The 5819-nt window shown below is 46.3% G+C and overlaps 1 pseudogene; it reads right to left on the bottom strand.

The window, feature by feature from the left end:
- Window positions 1-2184: 2184 nt before the first annotated feature.
- On the bottom strand, window positions 2185-2982 carry LOC100752987 (annotated as a pseudogene).
- Window positions 2983-5819: the final 2837 nt, after the last annotated feature.

Below are 5819 nucleotides of genomic sequence, written 5' to 3'. Positions count from 1 at the left end.
TCAGTGTCCCAGCACTTGGGATGCAGAGGCAGGCAGATCTCTGTGAGTTTGAGGCCAGCCTGGTCTACAGAGCTAGTTCCAGGACATCCAGGACTACAAAAGGGAAATCTTGTCTTGAAATACCAAACAAACAAACAAAACAAGACAAAACTTAGTGAAGCCAGGCATGGTGGCAAATGCTTTTATTCCAAGCACTTTGGAGGCAGAGGCATGTGGATCTCTGGTCTATATAGTGAATTCCAGGACAGCCAGAGCTATTTAGGGAGACTCTATCTCAAAACAAACAAATAAACAAACAAACAAAAACCAGCCGGGCGTTGGTGGCGCACGCCTTTAATCCCAGCACTGGGGAGGCAGAGGCAGGCAGGTGGATCTCTGTGAGTTCGAGACTAGCCTGGTCTACAAGAGCTAGTTCCAGGACAGCCTCCAAAGCCACAGAGAAACCCTGTCTCGAAAAAAAAAAAAAAAAAAAAAAAAAGCCTCTCAGTGGTGGCACATGCCTTTAATCTCAGCACTGGGGAGGCAGAGGTAGGTGAATTTCTGTGAGTTTAAAGCCAGCCTGGTCTATGAAGGGACAGAAAAAGCTGTTACACAGAGAAACCTTGTCTCAAAAACAAAACAAAACTTCAGTGAGATCACAGGGAACTTCTGGAAAGGACTCTAGATCACAGGGCTGTTGGCAGTTAGGATGTCTTTACTATAAATAAAAGTTAAGAGTCTTGTTTGTGAAACGCCTGGAAAATATCTAAGAGAGAAGTAAAGCCGTACTTGAAGGTCATCTATGCTCAAACTCATTGCATTTTCAGATTTTGATTTGAAGATGTCTTAACAACAAACAAGGATTGTCTGCATATAGGCAATCCTTATGGCAAACGTTAAATGTGCTGAAATTATTGAGTCTCAGCTAGCATCAGGGTTCAACCATACTGAGGTGAGGGGCTCGTTTTCCTTCCCATGTCTCCATAATTTTCTCTGTCTTTCTGTCCTGCCTCAGAACCACACTGGGAAGGGGACCTGGAAAACGTAGTTCCTAGCTTTTGTCTCTGTGACTCTATTGAAGGTTTGGTATTGGCTTCTAATGTTGGCTGATTGAATACTCTAACCTTTGTAAAGAGTAGTTAATGCTGCTAATCCTTGCACAACTATCCTGCCATCAGAGCCACTGTTCATGAGCTTTTAAAGCAAGATTGGCAGGAAGAAAGTGCTTTGGGGAGGAGGCTGACGTCTATAGGACATGCTGCATTGCCCTCCTGACAAAGCCTCCTTTGAAGTGATTGCTGACTGGTGGGAAACCATATGGGATCCCAGTATCCTTTTAGTGAATGAAGTACTCTTCATTCTGAGAGCTCCAAGCATGTCTTCTTCAGATTTCCCTCCATGCCCATTTCTTCCAAGTTACTATTTATTAAACACTATCATTAAATTTCTGTAAAGGCATACGTCTGGCAATGTCTTTTCTTGGGCCAGCCAGTGTTGTGGAATATTAGTTGAAGATGTGTTACATTCATTTATGCTATGGAGTGTTTGTTTAATGATGCAAAGATGTGCCACATTCTTTTTTTTTTTCTGTTCCATGAATAAGTGAATTTATTTGGTAGTACATGAATGGATTGTTATGTAGGTGGCTTTGGTGGTTGGGTAGGAACAGAGGGAGATAGTATATAAGCTATAGCCGGGCCTGCCCGTGGCAGCAGGTGGCTGGAGGAGGCCACATCACCTCCAGCATCTGGGTGCTATTTTAGTGGCCTGGCAGTGAGGTGCATGTATGGCAGAGGCCTGCAAAAGAGGTAATTCAGAGTGGGCAGCACTGCCCACCTCTAATTATTGCTTGAGTCTTTATGGCAGAGACAGCTGCCTGCCCCAAGTGAGCTCCAGTTGGGGTTGCTGTCACAGCCAGCAGGGAAGACAAGAGGAAGTTTCCAGGGGCCTTTGGGTCTTGGGGAGCAGAGGCAGCCCAGGCTTAGCCCCTGCTCAGTTCCTGTTCTTCCAGTCCCCAGGGCAGCAGAAGGGTACCCCCAACTCAAGAGTCCCATCAAGAACCCTCCAATAAAGCCGAGGGGCAAGCCAGCTGAAGGAGGGCCCCTAAGCACCCTCAGAGAGAGAGCCACAGATGGTTTGGTGTCCGCTGACATAGAAGCCCTTGTGAAGATGGTGCTCCGGTGGCTGGTTGGTTGGGTGGGAAGGTCAGGCCTGGAAGGATGCTTTGACCACCCGGCCCTTCAGCAGCTGTGGTGGCTGGAAGTTTTTCACAATGTGGATCTTCTCATCCATCCTCTGAGGTGAAAAGCAAGCTCCGAAATTTCTCCATCTGCCTCTTAAGAGATTCTGATGGGCTCCCGGAGCACAAGCCAAGTAACTGAGCCGGGGGTGTGGTCAGGGAGCCGGGATAAGTCCAGTAATGCAGGCTGGTGTGCAGGAGGCCCTTGGGGTTGAAGTAGTTGAACTGCGCCTTGGTGTCCTTAAACCGAACCATGTAGAGTGTATCTGTCAGGCGGTTCATGCTGGGGTGCTCATCTCCTGTCGTCAGGAAGACATCAACCACAGCCAGACCATCAGGGGCTGCTGCCGTCTCCCTAAAAGTGCTTGCTGTACTTCTTGGCATTCCAGTGAACCTGATGTAGCTCACTGGGGAAGGACTTGCCGTCCACCGTGTGCTCTGAGCCCATGTCGTGTTTCTTGCCCTAGTGGAAGTGGAGCTGCTTGAGGCGATAGGGCCCTTCCGGGGGGGGGGGGAGGCAGTCACCACAGTTCTGTCATCACCGTCATTGAAGTCCACCTGGACAGAGTGGCCATTGTTGGTGATGCTGAGGGACATGCAGGCTTCATAAAAAAGCTCCAATGGCTGCAGGCTGGGCGAATGCACAGCCTTGTTGGATATGATATTGATGAGTGACTGGCGATCTCCCTGGGCAATGGGATAAGCTTGTGCCAGTTTGAAGGGCCGTCGTCTCTGCGGTAGCCCCAATAGTGGTGGCTGGTCATGCTGCTGCTGTCCCGGAGGCGGTGCACCTGCTGGATCTGCTCTGTCTGCTGGCTCCCTCTGCGGCTCCGCCCCCTGTGCAGCATTCTTTTATGTTACATTTGTTTAACTCTGTGAAACTGTGTTACTTTGCCAGTCTAAAACGGGGGGGGGGGGGCGAGGACACCTGATTCGTTTAATAAAGAGCTGAGTGATCAATAGCTAGGAAGGAAAGGGAAATGGGTGGGGCTGAGAGAATAAATAGAAGAGAAGGGGAGGAGACAGAAAAGGAGGATAAGAGGACACAGGGGCCAGCCACCCAGCCACACAACCAGTCAGAGTAAGAAGGAAAGAAATGTATATAGACTAGAGAAAGGTAAAAGCCCAGAGGCAAAAGGTAGACGGACAACTTAAGAAAAGCTGAGTAGAAGCCGGGCATTGGTGGAGCACACCTTTAATCCCAGCAGTTGGGAGGTAGAGGCAGGCGATCTCTGTGAGTTCGAGGCCAGCCTGGTCTACAGAGCGAGTTCCAGGACAGTCTCCAAAGCTACAGAGAAACCCTGTCCCGAAAAACAAAAAAAAAAAAAAAAAACTGGGTAGAAATAAGCCAAGCTAAGGCTGGGCATTTATAAATAAGAGTAAGTCTCCTTGTATTTATTTGGAAGCTGGATGGTGGGCCCAAAAGAGTAAAGAGTAAAAAAAAAAAAAAAAAAAAAAACAACTACACGCTAATACTGAATAGTGATCCTTAGCCAAACACCTAATGAGTTGCTTAAGATTATGTACATGGGAAGGTTTTCTTTTCAATTAGAAACATCCCCAAGTGGTGCTATGATGCTTTCAGGTGATGTTACCACACTGGAGACAGATCAGGAAACCAGGCCTGGGGCTGTGGAGGTGACTCAGTCTTTAAAATGCTTGCTGTACAAGCATGAATTCCCAGCACGCAACTTTAAAAGCCAGGTCAGCAGTGTGGCCCGTGATTCAGCACTGGGAGACAAAGTAGGTGGATCCCTGGAGCTCACCCACCAACCAGCTTACCAAAGTGGTGAGCTCTGAGTTATAAAAAGAAAAAAAAAGACAGAGCTATTGACATCAACCTCTGACTTCCACACACATGTGTGCACACATTTACAGGCATGCATATTCACACATGAACACACACACACACAAAGAACAGAAAACTAAGGCTGGAGAGTATGTCATGGTGGCTCACATCTATAATCCTAGCACTCGGAGAGGCTGATGTTCCAGGCCAGGCTGGACTACAAAGTGAAGTCTGTCTAACACACAAACAAGAACAAGACAGACAGACAGACAGACAGACAGACACACACACACACACACACACACCATCAGAAAATAAAAGACAGGTCTGGATTTCCCCTCCCTGTGTAGCTGTTGACAGGCATAGATGCTGGTCCCTACCCTTGCTCGTCCCATGGGAGTTTGAGTGCTTGTTTGTGCCATCATTTGTATCTGTTCCCACAGGCGATAAGCACCTGGAGAGTAAGGACAGTGACAACACCTAACATCGTGCATGTTTAATAGCAGATGATCAATAAATAGTTAAAGATTTTCATGTTTGAATAAATGAGAATCAAAGTGGATTTCGTTTTAGGTTACAGAAAAGTTACAGCATGTACAGAATGCCCGTGTATTCCTCACCCAGCTTCATTGTCAGTATCGTACATTATTGTGTTATGCTATCAGAATTAAGAAACCAGCATTGCTACAGCTTTATAAATGGCAATTTTTGTAAAGGCAACTTTGTTTCTATCACTGTTCTCTTTTTGTTCCAGGACCCAAGGCATCCAGTCAGTTTTCTTTCTTTCTTTCTTTCTTTCCTTTCTTTCTTTCTTTCTTTCTTGTTAGTATCTCACTAGCCAGCCTAAACTGGTCCAGAACTCACAAATGTAGGCCAGGCTGGCCTTAAACTGATGGCAGTCCTCCTCCTGAACCTCCTGAATGTACCACCATGGTGCATTTCATCACTATGCCTTCTCTCTGGCAGGCGAAGGTCTCCTTTGTTTTTTATGACCACAACACCCCTTGAGAAACACTAGCAGGCGTTCTGTGGCATGACTCCCCATCTGTGTTTGCCTTATGCCTTCCTGTGACTGGTATGGGTTTACAGGTTTTCAGAAAAAACAACACAGGGAAGGAAGTGTCCCTCTCATTAAATCCTGTCAGGAGTTATGAAAGACTGTAACACCACCTATACTGTTAACCTTCATCATTTGGCGAAGCTAGTGTTTACCGGGTATCTGCATTTACTACTGTCCCCTCCTCTCCCTGTGCTACCACCCATTCATAAAGAACTACTTAGTCTAGCTCATTTGCAAAGGAGAGGGTGAGACTTAAACTTCACTTTATAGAGATAAGGACATTTACATAGGACTTTCCCGAAAGAAGAATAATTGCCATTTATTTATTTATTTATTTATTTATTTTTAAGACACCGTTTCTCTGTAACAGCTATGGCTGTCCTGGAACTAGCTCTATAGACCAGGCTGGGCTTGAACTCACAGAGATCTACGTGCCTCTGCCTCCAGAGTACTGGGATTAAAGGTGTACGCCAGCAATAATTGCCATTTTAATAATAGATTTGTAAAACAGTTTCTGTGGGTCTGAGGATCAACCTTAAAAGAAGAATGCTTGCTTAGCATGAATCAGGCCCTGGGTCCAAAACAAATAAAGTTCCTGTCAAGGGCTAACCTTCTTTATTCATTAGCAAAAAAACTTGCCATTTGTTTTCCAGAACTTAAAATTAATTTGATAAGCTTTCCCGCCCACTCTCCACTGCCCCCAGTGGCTCTCTAGCTGCATTCTGCTGGCTGGGCTGCTGTCTCCAGCCACC

The sequence above is a fragment of the Cricetulus griseus genome, chromosome 2 (genome assembly GCF_003668045.3).
Source record: "Cricetulus griseus strain 17A/GY chromosome 2, alternate assembly CriGri-PICRH-1.0, whole genome shotgun sequence".
NCBI lineage: Eukaryota > Metazoa > Chordata > Mammalia > Rodentia > Cricetidae > Cricetulus > Cricetulus griseus.
The sequence above is the reverse complement of the archived record's forward strand: the minus strand, read 5'-3'. Positions and strand labels throughout refer to the sequence as shown.